The 24,984-nt window shown below is 32.8% G+C and overlaps 1 protein-coding gene across 3 annotated transcripts in view; it reads right to left on the reverse strand.

Annotated features, from left to right (window-relative positions):
• 14-3-3zeta (tyrosine 3-monooxygenase/tryptophan 5-monooxygenase activation protein zeta) overlaps positions 1–24,984 on the reverse strand; it is a 72,743-nt gene that overhangs the window by 37,817 nt on the left and 9,942 nt on the right. The window contains exon 1 of one of the 3 annotated variants that reach the window (XM_011062063.2): positions 52–464. The exons of the other annotated variants lie outside the window; for them this stretch is intronic. The gene's annotated coding sequence lies outside the window, so the exon portion shown is untranslated. Of the gene's footprint in view, positions 1–51; positions 465–24,984 lie in introns of those variants that run through there. 3 annotated transcript variants of the gene reach the window in all.

Raw genomic sequence — 24,984 nt, forward strand, 5'->3', positions numbered from 1 at the left:
AGAGAGAAAAAGGATCACAAATTGCGTCGCAGAACCGACTTTTCCACCTACCTATGGCTTATAAGTCCTTTGTACAATAAATAATGAAGTAAATACACGATCTGTGCGTAGATCCGTGCACCCGCTCGAATTCAGACAAGCGTGCGGAAGAGGGACGAGCGGTGACGAAGGAACGTTTACGTGCCGCGATAACGATGGGCTGCGTACTACACGCTTCTTGTACTCCGGAGATTTTTTCTCCTTTTATTTTCTCTTCTTCCTCTTCTTCTTTTCCCTCGGACAGCCAGAGGGAGCACGCGCGCGCGAGAAATGGACGAATGAGAGGGAGAGAGACCGTGGACTAAACGCGAACGAGAAGAACTAAAACGCCGGGCCCTTTATTCCTCGATCACACTCGCGGTTACGATACCACACATCCCTCGGCGACCACTCCCGCACAACGACTGAGCCGGCAACGCCGCCCGTAGTGGGGAACTCGGCTTGCCTCGTGCCAGGGCTCGGCCATGTTCGGCACCGTTCGGTCGCGTCCGCCGCGCCTCGTGTCCGAGCCGAAGTATTGATCGGCTCGCGGCCCCGGCATGGCCGACGCGAGGATGGGTGGGGCAGCGTGGAGCGGCGCACGGCCGTGTCCCGGGACCCGATCCGACCATCCGACGTGCCGCGTCGCGCCACGCTATCACGACCGACGCCGACGGTTCTTCTTGCTGTCTTTTTCCTGCCTTCTCTCTTTTCTTTTTTTTTTCTTCCATCTCGTCCTTTCGATCGTCCGATTCACTTCCTGTCTCGCTTTGCTTTAATCGCTTCGAAACCGCCTATTCGATTCACTTCTTTCCTTCTAACTTCCTTCGTTGTTGAAATTATCGGTCTTTATCTTTACGTCTTGTCTTTTCTCTCGCTCTCTCTTTCTTTGACCTGCTAAACTGCTCTGTCATACGTGTCCCATAGTCTCGAGCTAGTTATTGGTTCGCATTTTCTCTGTCTACTTTTCTGCTCTACTCTATGTTGGCTCGGAAACTCCGCGTAATTTCGTACGAAAATTAAACTGGAAAAAATGACCTCTTTTTTTTTTCCTTTTTTCTCTCCGAGAGTTTTTCCCCGCTCCTGAGGAATTTCCGCGAAAACTGCAGCCGATCGTTACAAAGATATGCTGCAATTTCCGTAGGAAATTGCCATTTTACTACTTTGTGAATTGAAATGTGTCAATTCTTATTTTTCTGTTGATATGTAATATATATATATATATATATATATATATATATATATATATATATATATATATATATATATATATTACACATCAATAGAAAAATAAGAAAATATACATATATATATATATATATATAAAAGATATAAAAATAAAAAATTATACAAAGAATAGAATATAAATCTTAATATATATCCTATTAGGCTGATACTTCTAATTTTAAAAAATGTTACATGTTAATTAGCGATCCCAATTAGGATCTATATACATAGATTCATTTGAGAAAGTACCGGTGGCAAGTTATACTGGGTGTTCGAAACGGAGACAGGCAAAGACAATTTTCTACTTGAAGAACGGAGGAATGGTCTAAAATAAATGCGTTGAATGGATGAAAGATCTCCACACAGATTACCATAAAAGCCTTTTGCTCTTTTCACGATCGTTGAACCGTACCACCTTTTCGCGGTAAATCAAAGGGATCCCACAAAACGGCGGGATTCCTCGCCACCGTCAACGACCGAGCTTCTCAAAGTCCGTAAAAGTAATAATAAAAAAGAGAAAATTTTGAAATTATACCGTTTTCATTACGTCTACTTTCATAAAATAATGCAGAGTTTCTGAAAGATAACAACGTGTCGACGTCTCGAATTTAATTCGCGACGGAAAGTTGAGGAATTTATGAATGACAATATTTAGCTTGTGGATAACGCGATTTACGACACGCGAAGAATGCGTGACCAGAAGAGTATCTATAAATCCAAGGATTCTAAGGAAGCTAAAAGTATATAAATATATTGGTTAAGGAATCCTCGACGCTCCCATTCATTCGTGTGTCACGTTTCAACGCGTAATATAGTCCAATCTTATTAACTGTGAAAACGATATCTTCATCATTGGTACACAGTGAAAAATATTAAAATTGATTCTTGTTAACAAAAAAATTAAATTAATTAAACTGATTTTTTCTCTTTTATTTCTTGGTTATAATAATAATAACGCAATTTATAAGTCGACAATTAATATAAAAATAATAAATTTTAAAAGGTATATTCTAAGATAAATATATAAATAAAATGTGTTAATTAATATATTATAAACTAATTTTAGAAGAAATATGCTTCCAGTTTGTTTTTAAATTGTGTCAATATGATATTTTTATGTTAATTCTTATATAATATATGTTACTTTTTAACACATTCAATTAACATAAAAATTTGAGACACGTGAAATGTATGTTAAATTTAACATAAATTTTCTAACTGTAAACTTTCTAATTCTTTAGAATGAAATTTCACTCTAAGGCTGATATTACATTTGTCATACAACAAAGCATTTTAAGTCTATTGATTGGCTGCAGGAAAGAGAAGTTGTCGGATCTCTCTGTCCTATAGCAAACCAATGAACTTAAAATCTTTGTCGTACGACAAACGTAATATTAGACTAAAGAGTGAAAATTTAAAAAGACCATTCTTGAAAAAGAGTAGCTCAATTTTCAATTTCTAAGAATGAGATTTCACTCTTCAGAGTGAGATTCACTCTGAAAGTTTTAGAAAGTATCAATTGAAGGAATTCAGTCCCCTATATATTTAAGATTTAACGCGTGGATAAATCCAAGAATCGAGGAGGCTGTTGATCCACCATTTTCCATGTCCTCATGGAGGGTATATGCGATGCCCGAATTTGCGCCCTGAACGAGCGTAAAGCCTGTATCAGACTACGTATTGAAAATTGATCCGTAACAGTTAACACATGTTTTTGACACTAAAAAGAACCGTTCTTTAGGATCCACTAAAGTCTTTGTTATTACATTGGAAAGAGAGTAGCTGCATTAATTGTAATTTTGGTTGAAAATAAACAAATCAAAATTTTTTAGTTAAATCTATTATTGAAATAAACAGAATTTTGATTGATCAGAATCTTCTGGTCTTTGTTCATTTTCAATCAAACATTTTTCTTAGTATAGTTTTATTATTTCTTTTTTTTACAGAAATTTTTAAGTTCAGAACTATAAAAAATAAGGTTATGAAACACAGAATAAGAGATAAAATTATTATTATTATATAAAAATTAGGAAAAAGTCTTCAGATCAACAGGATATATTCGCGTTATCACCAATGTAAGATTAATTTTAATCTCAGTTCAATTTATTCTTATCTTTTCCTAACTCTGATGCCAATTTCTATCAATATAGACTAACTTTAATCTTAGTTCAACTTACTTTTCACCTTTTTCTGATTCTTGGAATTAGAAAAAGGTGAAGTGTTCATTGAATCGAGATTAAAATAAACTAAATTGGTTAAAACGAACATTAGAATTAGAAAAAAATAAATAGAAAATTAAACTGAGATTAAAGTTATCTTACATTGATGGAACCGGATTGCGAATTGAAGATTAGAATTCGACTGATCAGAACGAACGAAGATTAAAATTAAATTTATTGGATTAGTCGAATTCTAATCTCCATTTCGCGATTCCCAATCTCCAATGCGTAATCTGACACAGGTTTAACATCGACAATTTCAATTGAAACAACGATCCCTGGACACCTATATGATATCGCGATTAACGTGAAGTAACATTACGTTCTCCTGTGAAAATTTAAATGGAATATGTATCTCGTTTACTCGACCCGATGCTGGATAAACGATTACAGCCGCGTAAATGAATCGTGGGCGTATATGCACATTCCTGTTATATCCGAACATCAGTATGCATTAGCGACAAATTCGATCTCGCATCCCGTAAAATTTCGTACATGCCGACAAACAGCAACCGTAATTCCATCTGTGAGATGAATTAGATCTTCCTCTAAAACGCGGGACCGTTCCGCCACGTCAATATTTATATCTGGAAATTAATAATCGCAGTTTGACAAGTACTTCAATACAAATTACGTGTATACGTTACATTCTTTAATCGTAATTAGATGGAGGCGAATTTCTTACCTGCCACCGGCACAATGAAATTTTTCGATCATGTTTCGCGTCGTTGAAAGCTACAATATATTTTTTTATTGTTCTGAACTGTGTAAAAATCTAAAAAAAATTCTTGTATATTTGTGAAATTATTAACATATTTTTATTATTAGGTGTTGGAATTAATTCGTAGCGTTTTTTAATGAAAGAATGTTATTTATTTCACATGAGCATTAAAAAATACATTAATGAAAGTACTTCCCATCACTTGTAAAACGCTACGAATTAATTCCAACACCTAATAGAATAGAAACTGTATATATAGATTTAAAAATCCTTTTCCACAATTAAAGTATAAACGATAATACAGTCCAAACCAGTCAAACTTTATGCTAAGAATGAAAAAAAAGTTGATTAACAATTATAATTTTTTATCGACTTCTGGAGTCAACTCGTGCTTTATCTAAAAGTTCTGTACTTTGTACGTATAAAACAATTTTGAACTAAGAATTACATAAACAAATAATATTGAATTTTTAGAATTAGATAGCTAATGTGAAAAATCAATTAAATAAATATTTTATATGAATGCGTGCAATATTGTAGCAGGATGTAGTTGATGTGTTAGTGATACGTAAATTGTGAATGTATAGATCCTACTGAATCGATAAAACAGACTTTAGGATATCCTTAAAAGTCCCAGTGTGCCAGTGGAGGATTAATATATATTTCACGTTTTAACTTCTCGTATATTCCGCGCGTATATATATCTATATATATATACTCTCTTTCCTACGTAAAACATTAATCTCATTTTCGTAATTTTCGTTTATTAAATAGATATCGTTGCTTTCACTTTCTCATATCTAATTTCAGAGCGCAGCCTTTACCACGATATTTTCACTTTAATTAACAGTTGATTCTTTGATTATTGTAATGTGTTTTACGAAATAAATAATAATTTATAGTTCACATACTTTAGTTAGTATCTATTAACGTATGTTTTATAATTTTATTTATGGGAGTAATTATATTTTAGAATACTGTTTTTCCCGAGAATTCTGCTTTGTGATTTTTACCTCCATATTTATTGAAACAAGCCCGTTCGATGCGTTGGCGTATATTTATGTATCGAAAGATCTGTACTCCCCCCTCCCCCCCTCCCCAAAAGGTCATTCATCAATTTCTTCTCGAAAACCCGTAGGCAATATCGAATAAAACAACAGTTTTTGTTTATTCAAACGCAAATATATAGCGTTCCATCTAAACATTTGTATCAACCTTCTAAACTTGCAATTTATTTACGTTTCGAAATGTACAAAAATTATTAATTAAAACTTTATGACACTCGCAGCTTTATGTAATTATTTCTACAACGATATTCAAATGTATGCGTTTGCCCCATTTAAAAAGTTTCTATATTTACAAGCTTGTAAATTCTGCTTATTCAGACAAAAGCTCGAGCTTCCATTGAATTCTTTTCAATACGATCCAATTGATATTGATATTTAATCTCTCTATCAACATTAATAAAAATCTCTTAATTGTAATAACATTATCTCTTTCATTATAATCTGTTAATAATAAAAAATAAAATATGAATTATAAAACAAATTCTACATACTTTCAGGACAAACGATTCTAATTTTACAATCAATTAAAATCGTAGCCTACCTGAATTAACATGTATTTGTTTTAAAATTTATATTTTATCATTGATGTTTATTTTTCATTATTAACAGAAATTATAATAAAGAAATGTTGCTTTTATCAATTTATATATTTTGTCAATTTTTATTTGTCATTATTAACAGATTACGATGAAAAGATATTACATTTCTAACAATTACATTTGCACCTGTAAAAAGTAAAAAGAGGCTTGCCAGTGCTAATGGAAAAACTGACGCACCGCGAGTGTAATTTTTAATTACACGAGAACGCATGACGTGGCGGAAAACTCGTGTCGTGCTCGACTGCGATATGTCAAGGGCTATTATCGAGGGTACGGAAACAACGTTGGAATACGTTTGCTGAAAAACCGCAGACTGCATGGGGCGCGCACCGTCGGAGTTGCGAGCATACGAGAAGTGCGAACGAGAGCACTTTTGTCCGGCCTCCTCTCTCGTCTCCTTGTCGTCCAGTCCGTGCGCAGGCACCGCATCGAATGAATAACTGAAACAATGCGGAGCGAAAGCGAGGCGCAGTACCGTGGCGCTCTCGTAACATCGATCGTAAGATTACAATTGGGTTAAAGTCGCTTGTCGTGGTAGTGGAGAAGCGAAAGACCGGATCCGATCAACCGATCAACGTCGATGGTCAACCTTGGGACGGTCTATCTTGGTCCCAAGGGTGTTTTATGATCCCCGTTTATCAATTGTTTCCAGAGAGATAAGATGTACTTTGGTCAATAAAGCGATAAAAACACAATCTGTGTCCACATAACTTCCTTCAAAACCTTTTTCTTTAAGATCGATATAACAAAGCAAAGAAAAGTGCTTGGTATTTGTGATTATGGTTGTATGATAAATTAATGATAATTATGATTGGCAGCTCCATCTTATACTTTACTCTTATAATTGATAGTAATTTATATTTAGTTTTATATAGAAATATATAGTTATATTTATAATTTTATGTATAAAAAGCAAAGTTGTCACAAATTCTTGATCCTAAAATTCCATTATAATTCCCTGATTTCCTAATAAAATTTCATGATTTTTCCTGATGCTTTCAACATTTTGAAACTTCTTGTATTTTCATCCTGATTTAGAAACCGTCAAATATATTATTGCGAAAGCAATTTGACATAGCAATACTATTAATATTGCTAACGTTACTTCCATTTAATTATTAAGTTAATAATATTCCAAAACTGTAGATATAATGTACATACATCTTTCAAAAATCAAAAATTGTATTTTAAATTTTGCAAAATTTCCAGACTTTTTCCTGATTTCTCTGACTGTTTTCAATTTCTCTCACATTTCCCTGATTTCCAGTTTTGTAGGAACCCTAGAAAATATATAGTTGTACTGAAAATTACTATAATTTATACATTTTCGATATTTAGAATCATACCGTGTATAAAAATATTATTACTAACATTATAGCAGGAACTGTAATTATAAAGATCGAGCTCCCAACCTTAACTATTTTCATATATAAATATTATCACAGAATATATGCATTATGAACAATTAGTCAACACACACACATTCTGGTAATCGTGCTTATATCAGAAAAAAAATTCCATTTCACGGTTCATGTCATTTCGATAGTATATACAAACCATAAATTCTCAAAAATTATGTGTGAAAGATCATTTCAACTAGAATCAAACAATTTATACATTTCGAATGTTTCATTTTCATTCGAATAAAACAGTTGAGGTTCTAAATGTATCATTTTTCACTGTAGGAAATTAAGTGACCATTTAAAAAAACCTGCATCGTTGCAACGATTGATTGGAATAACGATGGACTGTCTTGCATCCGGTTGTACTATGACAAAGTCATTGAAGCAAGAAGGCTAATGAGGAATATGATGGAGGAAGGGAGCGAGATAAAGCATGGTACGAGGGAGGAAAGCTGGGAAACAAGGGAAAATACACGGAGTGAAGGATGACTGGAACGAGACGCAGCTATGCGAGGTCGCGAGGAAAACGGTAGAAGACGAAGAGTGGAAAAGAGGATGGTGAGGTATATCGGGGGATGGGTGGCGGTCGGAGGTTGCCGAGGCTGAAATGAAATATTGATCTGTAGAGGCGCGCGCAACCCCTGCAGCCGACCCGCCCTTGTCTACCATTTTCCACCAATCTCTTGCCGTTGTGAACGCCGCCGAAATTCCTGCCGATTTTGCGAGATCCTTCGTCAAACACGTTCGTCGCCCGTTACTCTCGATCACAATCCTCCCATTTCTCTCCGCCGTTATAACATTAATTACATAAAAGTAAGACGAATCGAAATGAACTAAAATGTTTGATATTTGTGATTGCATAAAATAATTAGGAGCTCCATTTTTATAGTTACTACTACAATGTTAGTAATAATAATTATATTTATAGTCGTTTATACAAAAAATATGGTTGGAATTGAAAATGACTATAATTTATTATTGTATATGTTTTTGTATATAGAATTATATACCAAAGTATATAAATATAATTATCATTACTAACATTATAGAAGTAATAATTATAAAAGTAAAGCTCTTAACAGTAACTATTTTATGAAGCAATTACAGCAATACGAAGCACTAGACTTTTCTCTAGAATACTCACGAGGAAAACTTATGCACGTTAAACATAAGTTAAATAAACTTGTGAACGCAATATTTATTAACACAATATATGGAATTCTAAATTGGGCCTTCAATCTTATCTTATCCGAAAATACAATGATGCACACCAAATAACTATAAGTCTATTTATTAATTCGTACACGATATCCGTTACTTTTGAAACCTTAAGGTACTCGAGTATTTCTAATTTCATCACCCTGCTCCGATATTTTACCGAGCTTAAATACGTAGATTGGAAAAATTCTCCGCAACAACGGATCCACTTTTACAAAATCATACAACGTAAAGAAGCAGATGCGTTGAACTTTCTGCACGCGCGACTTTAATGTGCGAGCAAATAAAAATTTATCGGTAAAGGTCAAATGAAAGCATACCTGGTGACAGGTGAAATAGAAATTTACCAGAGACAGTAAAGCATGATATCAGTTTTTGGGAAAAAAAAGGGGGGGGGGGGGAAAACGAAGTGACTGCGAATTCCTATCCATGCGCGCGATTTCGCACAGCGACAATTAACGATGATTTCTACCCGAGCGATTGTCATCCTGCTGAACGTATCTCGAACCAATATCTGTCGATGCGACGTGAAAATTCACATGCGAGCATACAGCTGGAAATGAAAATCCCTGTCGGCTCGATGTGCCCATAACGATGTGTGACGTACTGAGTGGACTGTAAGTAACGTAGTTAACCCTCAGTACACACGACGATTTTCTGGTCTTTTACACACGATAGGTCGTTCGAGTCCACACTGTTAAATTCATAATGTCAAATTATATCCAATTTGAGCTATTTTTTATCATTTTATCATAGGTCGCCATGCCTCCAACTTAATATCATTAATTTAATTAAAACAATGAGTTTAAATAATTTAACTCAATTATAATTCCAAGTTAGACTGGTAAGAATAAATAAAATAAAGAAAGAGAAATCCTATTTTCAAAAAAATATATTAAATTTAATATAATCGTGTGTATTAAGGATTAAAAGAGCAACAAAACATAGATGACAAAGTTTATAGATTTTATGATTGACAGATCCTTAAATTGGCCTCTAATTCTTCAGACACGCGATTTCCCTCGCAAATTCCTGGTATTAAACCGAACTCACTGATCCTTGGATTCATAGACCTTCCGCGGAAGTTGAACGCTTATTTGAAACTTGGATCTCGCAAAATCCCGGATTAGGTAAGGCGGATTCGATATTCCTTGTGTTCAACGCGATGTAATTTCGCAGTATACTCCAGGTACATCAGAAACGCTCGCTGAAGCGAGTTGAGGAACTCGTTTATACATCGCCCGTTTCCGCGAGACATGCAGACGTATTAATATCGGACAGTAAATCTCCGAGGATGAATATACCCACGTGGGAAAAAACTAGCTTACCTACCTGGAAAAGCTCTACTCGCTGTGTAAAAAGCGTACGCGAGCGTGTAGCGTATTTGTGTGCGCAAAACATGCGAGAAACTTGCGATGGTATGTGGCATGTTGGCTAACGAAAATCGATAAAGGGTGGTTTTACGAACCAATTTCTGCGACGATACAGTGTCTCCTTCAACGACGTCGGTGGAGGGCTGGCGAACTTACCTGCGAAAAGAAATAACAACGTTTAAGCATAAATCAAAATTTGACGCGGTATTCGTGCGAAATTTTCATCTCCATCCATCACTCGTAATCTTTCTATTGTAGCGCCGTAATATTTCCCCCGAGATTGTCAGCAGTTAAATGTAAATTTCATATTGGAAAATCGTGTAACTTTGTACGCCAGCTATGAAGTATTCACCAGCAGCACTTACTAATAACTTACTGGAAAAATTTCTGATTAAAAATAAACGAATCAGAAGAGTCTCACAGTAATCAGAATTTTGATTACCTCAACTCTAGAATTATATAATAGATTCAATCAGAAAATTCTGATTTGTTCATTTTCCACCAGAATTTCAATTGATGCAATCAGACTCTTTTTTTTTTCCAGTGCTCCAATTATTAAGAAACACATCGATATCGCAAGGTTGATTTAAAAAGATTTTTCTTGAAAGTAATGGTCTTTAGTGTGAACAAAATCGCAACAGTGTCTTTATTACACAAATTAGTAATTTAATAAATGCGCCTGTGTATCTGGCATTTAATGAAAACTCTCGACGCCGATCGGTGTGGGCGAGCCTTTAATGCTCCACACTCGGAGACCAGCGTTACACACTAGGTTAGTAACAAATAGATCAATATTGGCTCGTGGTTGCGTGTGACGCATCGAGCCGCATATGAACTCATTTCCGCCGGGCCATCACTGATCGCGAAATATTTTCACAGTTCTGTTTCGTTTTACCTCGTCGAAAGCGGACGTTTACGTTTAAGTTTCAAGCAGTCCCTTTGAATCTACAAATTCTTTGCATTTCTACAAGTTTTGAAATGTCACGAACCTATGGATTCAGCGAATCCTTGTTTCGAAAAGTGCGTTTGAGAGAAAAATGAGAGAAATTATAATAGCATTTGTGATAATTGCATGATAAAATTATTGTGGGTCATTTTTTATAATTATTACTACTATAATGTTAGTAATAATTTTATTTACGATTCTGTATCAAAAAAATATGTATATATATATAATTGGTTATAATTTATAGTTGTTTTCGATGTCATCATCTATCTCATACAATTATTATTTAAATATAATTATTATTACTAGGATTATAGCAGTAATAATTATAATAAAAATAGACTCCCAATTATAATTATGTTGCCATGCAATTATAGTCACGAATACCAAACAACGCTTTACTGTCATTGAGAGAAACGTATTATTTTGTTCATATATGAATTACAAAAACTTCCTTGTTTGTTTTAATTTAAATTTGTGTTATTTATATGTTATAGGATAACCAAATTTTGACTGAAACAACACAATTTTGAAGTTAAAAAATACAATTTTTGTAATTCATACCAAATATTTCTCTCATATGAATTTTTAAATCTACTGACTTTTCATCGAGTATTTTCAATACTCGGCTCCTGATATTCCTACATTTTCGAGTTCACGTTGAAACAAGATGCACAAGATCTTCGATTTTATAATGCATTATCTATCATACCACGGATAAAGCGTCCTTATCGCATTATGCAGAATCGTAAATTTTCGCAGCCGTCGTTCTGTGGGTTCGCGTTCTGTGCAATTGCTAATTTTCGCATGAATCACCGACGTTGAATTCTCCTCGCCGATGCCGCACGTGCCTTGATTTAATGCGCCTCTCGGAAACGAGATCGATACATGTGTGGTAATAGTAAACAGGCGGTGGTTATTCCTTTCCTCTCTCCTCCCCCCTTTTTTGTTATCGATGATCCATCGACCGCGGATAAGCCGCGGGTACGTTTTTAATTGGCAAACGGCCCGATCCGCGCCGCGGAGCAACGTGAATGCGCTTTTCTCGTAAAGCCGCAGTGCGAATCCATCGTGCGACGTAAATCGAGAGCTGACGGGCTTTAACATACGACACTGACCTTGCCCATTCGAAGAATCCCATTCGTTTGGGAAATTATTCCGCAGTTTCACGTGACATGCAACATGATAACGCTTACGATTCAAAGTCACGTCGTTTCGAATAAATTCGATACGTCTTGTGAATACGCTTCCAAAAAACAAGATCACATCCTGAGAGGAAAGTATTTGATATTTTACCCAAAAAGTTGTATAACAATATATTAATAATAATAATAATAATAATAATAACATACAAAAAATTGAAAGATTGTTATATTATTTGAATACAAAGAGGATTTGTAATCGAGAAACTTAGCTTCTAAGATCAGGAATACGATCATTTTCACGATCTTTCGTTTATATCAAGACAAAGAGTACTTTCTATAACATTTAGAGTAGATCTCACTTTGAAGAGTGGAATCTCACTCTGAAGAATAGTGGAATCTCACTTTCAATGATTGAAAATTGAGCCACTCTTTTTTAATTTTCACTCCTTAGAGATTTAAAATGAGATCCACTTCAAACAACTTAGAAATATTCATTGTTGATCAATGACTAATTAATATTTTTTACAAATAAGACTTCTTTAAATAAAAATCTCCCTGCAATTTTTGCATTCACTAGTTTTCTACCTTTAACACTACTTTACGACTGCGACACGTAGTGTACAACATTCACATAAATATACTCATGCTTGTACACGTCATCACTGATTGAGATTAAATCATGAGATTTTATTCTTTCATTCGTAGCCGTATACAATGAGTTGCTTTTAGCGTAGTGCCGTTCGATTTGTGTCACGCTGCTCGGAATAAACAGCGTTACCTCTTACGTTCTATTTTTCTCCGACTTCGACCTACGTGTTCTTACTTTTTTTCGAAATGTCATGTTCAGGATATATTTTCTCATCATAATAATACCATCGTAATACTAAACAAACTTAATACATCCGGATTAAAACTTGTTCGTGCAACAATTTATCTTGTAAATTATTGGAAAAACAAAGAATTTAATAATAAAGAATTATATATAAACTTATTAAACATTAACGCTATAAACTTTTTATTAAAAAATACCGTCGTATATAAACTATATAAACTATGTATGTATTTAAAATTATTAAATATCAACGATAAGTTTTTTAAAAATAAAATCCATCGTCTTCCCTTTAATACAAGTTAGAAATTGATGTTGCCGTTAAATATATACAATATATATTTGAGGAACTGTTTCATTACAAAATTGAAGAAACGAAAACTAAATATTGTAAAATATCTTAACATCCATTTATGATATCAAGACGGCTGATAATAAATGCCTAGGCACTTATATATCAGGAAAAACACGTACTTATTATTTATCGCAGTCGATACAATACTAGATACAATACTAGGTACAATACAATACTGATAAAGACTTTTTCTATGCAAACAAGGGGACTGACCGACACGCAACGTACAAATTTATATTGACGTAGAAGAATTTCTTTTACATCGTTACTTTAAATCTAAAAAGAAAATAGAACAGCAAGAAAATGCAAACAAATAGATAAGATAGCGTATTGTAACAATAGTATTTAGAGACAAAATTTATATAGAAAAAAATTAAAATTAGAAAAAAAATTTTTCTGGGATAAAGGACAAAATTTAACATTAATCCAATACCTTTCAACAAATCGGCTTTCTTTTTCCAATATTCTCAACTTTTTTGTTAATAAAGACATACATTTGCTTAGTATCATTATATTCCTTAACGTTTAAATCTTCCTTAGCGTTTAACGCTATTCCTTAACGATTTAATAAAACAAATTTTTTCAATATATTCATTTTTATGAAAGTAAGCAATCGAACTGGATTGCGTATGCTATACACGATCGTTTCCATAGTAAAGCGTTTAAAGCTTATTCCGTACAATTGCGTAATAAGTACTGTATTATATTGTAGTATGTAAGAATCGACCAATTACAGTTGAATATTCTCTTTATATTTGACTGTGATAGGTCAATTCTTACAACCAACAATCATTCACAACTGCGCAATTGTAGAATGAGCTTAATCATGGGGAGGGGGGGGGGGGTTAATCATTTGTTCACATCGTTTTCTCCAACTAGATTTTTATTCCAAAATATTTTCTTCTTGATATTAAATTTTTTTATTTTTTATTTTTCAGCAGTGTACTTTCCCAAATTATAATGCACATTCAGTTAATGTTAATTTCAAGTTTAAATCAAGTTTAAAATAAAATAAAAATTATATATAGCAAACAATTTAACATATTTTCACAATGTGAGAAAGAAGTTTTTTGTCTTTCTTCACAGAGAAAATCTATTTCCCTTATATATATAGAAAAAGGAGAAATATAAATATAGTTTCGTAAGATTCTCATATTACACACACACACACACACACACACACACACACACACACACACACACACACACACACACACACACACACACACGCACGCACGCGCGCGCGCGCGCACACACACGCACACACACACACACACACACACACACACACACAACATAGTAGCTACGCTTCTACCTAGAGCTAATTAATTAAGAGTCAAGGATCGTCTTCATGCTAAAGCTCAATGCTCACTTTAGATTATACGACCAAAATTAGTGCTAGACAAAATGCATGAAAAGAATGTAGCATTATGTAGGGTAAAAGCAGAAAAAATAGAGCTACACTAATGTGTAATAGAGATTTATTTTTTAATAAAATATTGCAAATTGGCGGCAATCTGATATTTCAAAACCAACCAAGTTGATTTAATCTCTAAAAGCGATTTTTATCGAATATCTCAGGAATATATGACGGCGAATATAAATTTGAAAGGGTAAAAACAACCGTCCATACCGGTGGCGAAAACGGAGATTTAAAAGCGACATCGATCGATATATGGCTAGTCAAAAATACCAAAAAAAGCGGCCAAAAACACGGACTTTCCGCCAATGAAATGACGTCGGGAGAGAAATTTCGTCTCGCGGAAAACATGACGACGTCGCCGGCAGTGGCCAGACGACGTTGTTAGATTGGCTTGGGCCAATCACCGTCACGAATCAGCAGCTCGACAGTGCAGCAACAGCAGCAACGCAAATCGATAATTACATATGCATTAAATTGTACTGTGCGGCCAACACGCCAGTCGGTTATCGCGATCTCCGTGGAGAATGGAAAAACGTAGACTAATCCGAGGCTCGTTGACCTCTTCGAATCGTTCGTTTTTTTCTGGTTATTCTTACAGAATGTACTATAACAGATTTTACGTTTCAGAATTAAATAATCTTAAGATATTTACTAGCATCATTAAATTGACAATTAAATCTGAGATATTATTATTTCAGCTTCAATTTAGGAGTGTGAGTTTCAAGTTTGACAGCGTGCAATCGACGTACAATTTATATAACTGAAAGGTGTATTTAACATTTACATATAAATACATATAAATACATATAAATACATAGTGTCCAGCAAAATCTAGCTAGTCAATTCAACGATATTCCAGGTAAAAATCCTGGTTTTTCCAGGATTTATTCATCGATTACTTTTCACGATTTAATTTTCATTGATTCGTACAATATTATACACTTTGTATTCAAGTTAGATTAGTTCTATACGAATGAATTAAAACGCTAACAAGTTATGGGAAATAATATTATTTATTGCTTTATAAATAATATCAAATATACGAATGTACCGTCAACATAAACGATTTTTTCACTATGTTTATTTTAGATATTAAATTCAAGTATTCTGTTCATAACAATGTTTTTTAACACAATTTTTTTATTTCTTTTTTCTCACGCTGACTTTTTTTTAGAATGAAAGAGTGATAAATTCGAGGTCAGTTCTGAAATTTCACGAATTTTCCAGGAATCTTTCAGAATAAAAAATTACATAAAATTCCAGTATAATTCCAGGATTTAAGGATATTCAAGGACTGCTGAACACTATGAAATATTATTAAATACTATAATAGTTAATATTTATATTTATAAGTATAAATATTATTAAGTACTTTTCCAGCCTTGACCGCATTTGTACTGCTTGATATTTGCACTTCTTTATTATTTATTGATTTATTCATATAGTTTAGTACAACTAGTTTAGTACAACTTGTTATTGTAAATAATTTTTTCTTCGCAAAAACGTTGCGATGAATCGTCGTAATTAATCGATAAAGAACGATAGAGATCATTTAATACGTTATGCGTTCTGAAAACGCAAACGAAGGCGATAAAATATTGTCCTTCGCAATTAATCTCATGATCAAATTGAATTTATTTGATTGAATAGAATATAGATTCGAGATATTGTCACTGAGTTGTTCTTTATGAGTGGTAACATTTTAATTCTTTCGCGTAAAACTTTTTGATAAAAAATATTTCAAGATACCATAACAATTAAAAACTTGTTTATACAAACATAATAAAATAGAAATAGAAATGAAAGGTACAGAGAGAACGCTAACCTCGCAATAATTTTCAGTAGTTTTTATTTCTATTATTTTATTATTTTAATATTGAATCCTTTCGAATAACTATTTTTTATATTATTACATATTTAAAGTATAATACTAATCTATAATTACTTTAACATAATCTGACTAGCACGAAGCTCTAACGAAACAACGAGAAAAGTTACGTGTTGATGCATTAGTTGTTGCATTAAAGTTAGACGATAATCCGATTCCCTCCCGAATGGAAATATAGATAAAAGCTCTTCGATTTCGCGCTGTCTGATTTGCAGACAATATTCGTAAAACGAGATTCGTCACGTGAGATACAGACGTACGTAACATCAGCTCTTCTACCGACGTTTCTAATTGTAATTCAGGATATTCCAAAGTACGAACAACGAGACGTTACTTTTGTACTTTCTGAGAAGGCTATTCGGAACTTTCTCCAATAGTTCCGGGACGCGAAACTGGTCCAGATTGGCAGTGTGAAATCTATTCGAAATCGTTGTTCGGCTGGACGACAAGCCACAGGTGGCAATGTACAAACGTATACACAGCATTGTATACGTGTGTACGCAGCCACTTCAGCCTAAGAGCTTTCATCGTGCGAACGGAGGTCGAGAAAAAAGGATAAGAGTTCACCTTCCTTCCTTCTATGAGTTGATAAAAACTGCAATTAGTACCCGTGCATTTTTTAATTCCTCTTTTTCCTTCTCGCTATTTTCTCGTCAAGCATTATCGAACAACAACTCGTGAAGAAGAACTTTACCTCGGCCTTGTCAACAGCATCTCTATTTTATGAAAATCAATGTGACGCGCGATGTCGTAAATGTTATAAAATTATAGGAAAGACAAGATTACGTAAAAAAATTTTCGTCAAGTTTTATAATTTATAATTTAACTCGCTGACAATCCAAAAACTCGACAATGAAAAGCATTGCGTTTCCAGCACGTGAACTTGAGATTTTTATTAAGTTATCCTCGCGAATTAATTCCGTCAAATTAATGCGTGACAAGGAAATGTCCAAGATTATTAAACTAGTCACGTCGAGTAGCAAAATCCTTCAGTAAAATCGTATTTCATGTAATGTTAAACTTACAGTAATCTTTTCGAAATCCTAAAGTTCCCTTAAATTAATTAATGCCCTTAAATTATTATCATTACGAAACCCTAGGGAGAAAAAAAGGCTAATTCTATTATTTCCATTCGACTGCGAAGCACTGCAGAATCGATGCACAGTGGCAATATCCCGTGAAGTCACTTGAATGCTAAACGTTCCCGATGTACACATTCTCGGTCGTACACAGATATACGCACAGCTGAGACAACAGACAGTTTCTCGAGTGCGAAAGGAGAGTACGCCAATACGCTCTCTCCGCAAATACAATAGACGTCCATTGCACAATATGCTGAATATCCGCGAGCTGCGATATCGCCGGACCACCGACATTATCTCGCGCGTTATCACACGCCACCACGTGAAACGCAACTGACAAAGATGGTTACGGATATGTGAATATCAGATTTCATCAATCTCAGAAAGATAACGTCTATTAGACATACAAATAAATAATATCAAATTTAAATAATTAGTAATTAAGTATTTAACTACTTTAATCGCCTGACTTTTTTTTACGTGAACGATCATCTGGAGTGATTTTACATCCCAATTAAAATCCTTATTATTAACAGCATATTGTATATTATTGACTGTTTTCCGATTTGTTAGTATTTGAGAACATTATGAATATGGATTTAATTACAATTTCCTAAAAAATTAATATTTTAATTAATATAACGCTTTTTTATCGGGTTTTCGATGGAATGATATATTTGAAGATTCGTAAAGAATAGTTATTAAAAAAGAAAATATTAAATAATATTCAAAATGACATTTTTCATTAACAGTTTTCTACCTGCGGAAAAGTATCAGATGACTATTTCTAAATTAAATAATTAGAGGAACTGTTAGTTAATTATATATGATAGTCCATTGAGAAGTAACCTAACTCCTGTATTATTAAAAAAATTATAGCATTTAATTGCATAATGATTCTACCAGACAAAATTCATTAACCAAGTTTTGTCTTACACGTTTGTAATACATATTGTCATTAAAAAAATCTATCTAGATATCTATTACTGTTGCAGCTTAAATTTCTGTGTTTATATATCGCTGCTAAATATATATATATAAAAAATTAATTATAAACTTGTAATTTATTATTATAAATGATTATAAATAATGTTACTTGGACCAATTACTTAATTATTTCTTTCTCGCAGGCCCTACATTCGCAAATGTTCACAGTAACGAAGATGTTGCGCTTATGCAAATGCCGAGCGTAAGAACCGTTTTTTCTTATTTAACTTATATGAGTTAGTAGTTCGTTACCTAACGTAACTCTCACGTAAAGGCCACTAACATGCCATTCATTCGATTCGTTTTGTCTTTACAAACAGTTCATTCAAACGAAATCAAGCGCGAAAAAAATGCACAGGAAAAAATATGGCGTTCGTATGAAATATTATTTTTTGTGCTTCAACAAATACATTGTTCATTCATTAAACATAAAAGGTACGTATAAAAGATCTGTGAAATGCATTTATGGAATCTTTAAAAGAATATCCTGATACGTTATTTTATGTAACATAATGTAAGAAATAAGAATAATTATTTCAGACATGAAAAGAATTTTTAATGTTTTAATTAAAAATTAAAAAAGTTAAAATTAGAACATTTTGCTGAAATATCTAAAAATTTAACTAGAAAATTTTGTTTGAACCATCAAAATAATTATATAGAGATGCTTAATCTTTAAATATGTAAGTGGCAACTACAATTTCACATATAATTAAAAACTTTCTTACAAAAAAAAATAAAAAGTATTCCCAGAAGTTTTAAAGCTCATTATTTTCCTCTGTTTTATAAAGGTACACAGTAAAAAGCATTTTGTATTTACATTTCACTCAAGTACTTGTTAAAATGTGTTGAATTTTTCACATATTTGAGTGTTGATTTAACATAAATGTCATTATATTATTTAAATATTTTATGTTGAATTAATATTCAACATTTCTTAGTATCAAAGTAACAATTTATAAATAAATAAGAAGTAGTAAATAAGTAATATAAGAATAATGTGTTTTAAAATATTTTAAGATAAATGAATAAAATACATGTAATTTAACTGATTTAACATAAATTTAAATTTCGCTGAAAAAATATGCTTCCACAGTTTGCTTACAAATTGTGTCAATATTACCTTTTTTGTAGTAATTTTTTTACGTAATATATAATATTTGTATTACTTTCAAACATATTTATTCTATATTAATTTAACACAAAATTTAAGCGAACTGAGACACGTAAAATATGAAATATGTTACATTTAATACAAATTTTCCAACTACCATATATATAATGTATTTCTAACACTTTAGAATTTTTAAAAAAATATAACTACAAAAATAAAATTTGTTTGGGATACTCTAAATACCTCGCCTACCTTTTTAAAGGTTAAACTGCTTGCTAGAATGTTAAAACTTTTTGCAGTATTGTCATAATTATTCTGATTGTCCAACAAAATTATTATATTAAAAAATTATTATCTTCAGATCAGTATCTAAATTTTTAAATACTTCAACAAAATTCTTTCATTCTTTCCTTGAATAAATACGAGGTTTCAACAATCAATTTGCAAACGTTTTCATATAGTTACTCTGAATCTCTGAAAGTTATTCCTTACTTAATATTGTATATCCCTCAACGTTCGAAGAAAATTGAGATCGTGGGGATCAAAGCGTAATATCCCGCGAAATATCGCGTGCTACGTGAGATGGGTGCGATATCGAGCGGACTATACGAGCGATCGTCGGGAACTTAGGCGGCGCGTCCCTCGGTGAGGGAGCCGACCGGAAAAAGAGACTGCACGCGAGAGTTTTACGTTACGCACGTGCACGCACACCGGCATACCGCGCCAGCCGACGTGGACACGACGCACGTTGGACCCAGCGAAAGATATAGTAGTGCGTCACCCGGCTTGGAATAGCGGCTGATGTCAAGCCTCGTGCACTCTTACACTCACGACTTTAAACGCATCCTCACCGTACGCGATGTGTGATTTTCGATGTGTGGTGTCTCGTAGAAACAGGAAAAGAAAGGAGAAAGATTTATAGTTCTTTTTTCCAAAGTGTTGCCAAAGTGCCGTCGCGAATTCGTAAGTTCGATTATCCGGGACTAAATTATTGGCACATCTGACGACAGATTCGCGCGGGATTCTCTAACAATAAGGAAAATTGCAATTGTGACGTTGATTATTTTTGACGATAAAGGAGAAGATACTCGTGGCTTTTCTGTCACAATCATGCTGCTCGTCCGGAGCTAATTATGGATTATGGAGGGTACCGGCGCAGCACACTCTCGTGACAATTCGCTCTTCGGCGATTTTATTTCCGTACGCGTTTCCGTGTATTTTCTCAACGTGAGTCACGCACGCCGTTCAGCCGTCACGGACACGTCATTCGCGCGCGAATAACGTTCGTTCCCATGTGGAATTGCGCGCACACACACAGAAAAATACGTACTGTATTCAAATAATAATTACTTTAATTATTTCAACATATATTCCACAAGTCTATCATAAGTTCATCACAAGCAACAAATTTTTTCAATGTTTTGAAAAAAAAAATCCTAATAAGTTTAATACTTCAACTGAGGTTATTATTAAATTAGAACAAATTCGACTTGCTTATTATATAAAATTGTTTCTTCGATCAATTTTATAATATTCTTCAGAAGAAAATAAATTGTTGTTTTAAGTGCATAATAATTTGTTCTAAAATTTATAATAAATATATTTTAAGTTTATTATCAAGGAAATAGTCTTTGTTAAATATAATCTTTTACTTAAATGAAAAAAAGTAAATAGAATAATCACTTTCCTTAGCAAGAGAATGACATTTTTCTGTGTATGACTTTTTATTTTATTTTGAAATATAATAGAAAATGTCAAGAGTATGATATTAAAAATAAACCATCATATTTTGTGTGTGTGTGTGTGTGTGTGTGTGTGTGTGTGTATGATATACGACAATGAAGGAAACATAACCGAACTAGTTAAAACAAATATTTTAAGAAATGAGATAGAAATCTTTCTAAAGATATTAAATTTATGAGGGGATTTTTGTCAAAAAAAAAAATGGAATTCATAATTTTCTTCCAAACAATTAGAGTAAATTAAGATTTTTTAATTCCTTAAATTTTCATAAATATAAAAATGTCAAAAATATATTATATCTAAGAATTAAAACGTTATTTAAACCAAAGTCTCGGGTTTCCGAGAATCGACGTCAATGAGATCGATTGCCGTAGCAAAATTTATCGTGCAGTGGATATCGATCTTCGGATTACACGAACTGAAACATAAATCGCTATGCAGCGCAGTCAAATTATACTGCGCCCTCTAATTTACACCGCGACCGGTTTGTTATCCCCTAAGTACACGATCCTAATCCGTTCTCTCGGGAGTACTAATTAACGGGAGATAATGAATCATGATGTGGCAAGTCGTGCGATCCACGATGTAACCTTGACATGGCGAGCGCGGATCCTCTGGAGAAAACTCGAGAGAATTAAAATTATCAATTGTGCAGAAAGCAGTAGTTAATTGTAGAACTGATGCTTAAACGATTATGAATATAATTTTATGGTTTAACAATCGCGAGATCTCTCCGGTTTTCCACATTTTAGAAAAATATACGGATGTTAGAAAATGTACGAGTATATTAAATTTAACGCATTTTAATCAAATTTTTTTGTTAGTTTAATACAAGATAAATATATTTATCTTGTATTAAACTAACACAAAAATTTGTATATTATATAAAAGTTTTGAAAAATGAAGAAAATTTTATGTTAAAAGATATTTCTTTTTTCTTTTTTCTTTTTTCTTTCGTATCAGTTAATCAGTTAGCGTGAAATGGATGCCATGTTATTTAATCAATGAATATTAAATATTTCTCAGGAGAAGAAGAGTAAGATCATTTCCTTCTTCTTCCTTATCCCTTCAGAAATGCAGCATGAATGTCAACAAGAAAGCATCAACAAAGCACTGACTAATTACCACGGTAAACTCACTTAGGACGAATGTTGAGCGCTCACCGGTGCGCTAAAAGCGAGTCTTAAAAGGAAGTTAAGAGACTATTCTCGCAGCCACTTTTGCAGTGCAACTCCCCGGGGAGATGTATGAGGCGATTGTGTAATCATCCAGTTAGGGGGTGGCTCGTGAGACCGTCTGTTTGCGCGCTTTTTGTATGTGTTAGCTGAGAGAAAGAAGATCACCCGCCATTGAAAGAAAATTGAACGGAAGCTACAGATCTATCTGCATAAACTATTCATAGAGAATTACACTTGTATAATTATTTTGAAGATTCGAAATCTTTTGATTTTTACAGAATAAGATTTCTACATCCTAAGATTTCACATTTTTAACTTTCTGTCTGCAATCTGGGTCTTTTTTAACATTTTGAGTTGTAAAATAATTTGAAAATATAATAAAGAGAGACATTAGAAAAAATAATCTAATTTTTTCAGATTTTTTTTTGAAAATCTAGAACAGTAAAAAGAACTGATTAAAAAAGCTGACAATTTAAAGAAATTTGAAAATTTCAAATCTATAGATAGACTAATTTATAGATCCTTCCAAAAAGTCCTTATTTCTCGAAACCGTATTACAGATCCCATAAATTTTAAATTTTATCGAATCCATATTTCCAGACTGCACATTTAACGCATTTCAATAATAATAATAATTATATTATATAATTAAAATAATAATTATAATATATAATTAAAATAATAATTATATTAATAATTAATTTAGCAACAATTATCTCTATTACATATACACACACACACACACACATACGCGCACATGTAAATATTTTATAAAAAGTTAGAATAATTAATTTCAAATTTCCATATTTGCAAATTCTATATTCACTTTCGTTTAAAATTCCTACGTTAGCAATTCATTTAATTCGCTTCACTTTCATACATTACAGCATAATAAAATCCCTTTTCGAGCGATCATAAAGTGCTCTCAAAGAGGCAGTTACGATTGGCCTATTTGGGATCTACCCATTTTAATCTAGTACCAACAGAAAATCGATAGCTCGATGGTCCGCAAAATGTCAATTTAATAGAATGCTCTTCTGTAGATATATTACGCAATCAGTTACGTATCGATTAATGCCTCTACTTAATTATTACCCATGTTATTATGCAATCATGTTATCATATCCTTGTAAATTCGCTAATGGGTATAAATTACCCAACAAATTTTTTCGGTAAAATAGATCACGGAATATTAATTAATTAGTCATGCAATACCGCGATATCATTCTTTGTTCTGAATGGCAATAATGTAGCAATAATGTCGCGACTTAACCTTTACACTATTAGATATCAAAGCATGAGTAATGGCAATCCAATCTCTTCAGTTAAACATTTTGTTGTTTTTAACATCCACGTGTACCAAAATGTAAATTAAATCATTTCTGTGGTTAATTTCAAAACAACATTCATGTTAATATGTGCACTTAGTAAATAACGAATTAAATTTAAATCAAATTTAATACAATTTCTCAAGTTAAATTGTTTAATTTCATTGTTTTAGTTAAATTAACGACGTACTGAATAGAAGCAGTAGTGACCTACAGAAATGATTAAAAGTTAGATATAATTTGACATTATGAATTTAACAGTACACATGATTGGGTTATTTGTATCCTGCAAACTTTCTTTTCTTTGAAATACTAGAAACACGTGGCTAAATAGTATCTATTATTTCCTTTTTTTTAAATACACAACTTTATAAATAGTTTCTAAAGATGTTAAAGTATATACACTGAAAAATATCAAATTTCAATAAATATTTGAATGATTCTAAGTAAATATCTACATATTTGATACAATTAATTTGTTTTAACTATCATACTTATTTTGTTTGCTTTTATAACTATTATCAATTTGATTTAACTATCATTTTTTTAGGTTTCATTTTTTTAATTATTATTTTTATTTTTATTTAATAGAGGTACATGTATACTTAATGCTATTCAAAGAAATATGTATAAAGATTTAGTAAATTTGTTTTTCAGTATATGTACAATTATTTAACAATTTTTATATACTTGTCAAAGAGAAATTAACATGGGACTCAAACGACAGCATGTTCAATAAAGGACCGGAAAAACATCGTGTACTGAAGATTGGTTAATCAAGCAAATTCATGTACGCAATATATCGAAGAGGTATACACGTAAGTACGTATGTACGTTTCACGAGAGTCCTTTTTACAATTACAGTAGGTATGTTTGATGATGTAATTTTAAAGCCTCTTATATGTCAAACGTCTCGTAATGCTTTTGCACATGAAATCTCTCATAGCGCTTTGACGTATCAAACGGCTCCCAGAAATCCAATTTTTAATTTCTCTGTCGTAATATTGTGACATGTGCATTTCACTAAAACTCGGATTTGCAATTCGAACTTTTGTGCACAATGTGCATTCTACGAAAAAAGATTTTAATTAATTTTCAGAAAAGATATTCAAATAATTCCG

Source organism: Acromyrmex echinatior, chromosome 12 (genome assembly GCF_024713525.1).
Source record: "Acromyrmex echinatior isolate Ae372 chromosome 12, ASM2471352v2, whole genome shotgun sequence".
Taxonomy (NCBI): Eukaryota; Metazoa; Arthropoda; class Insecta; order Hymenoptera; family Formicidae; genus Acromyrmex; species Acromyrmex echinatior.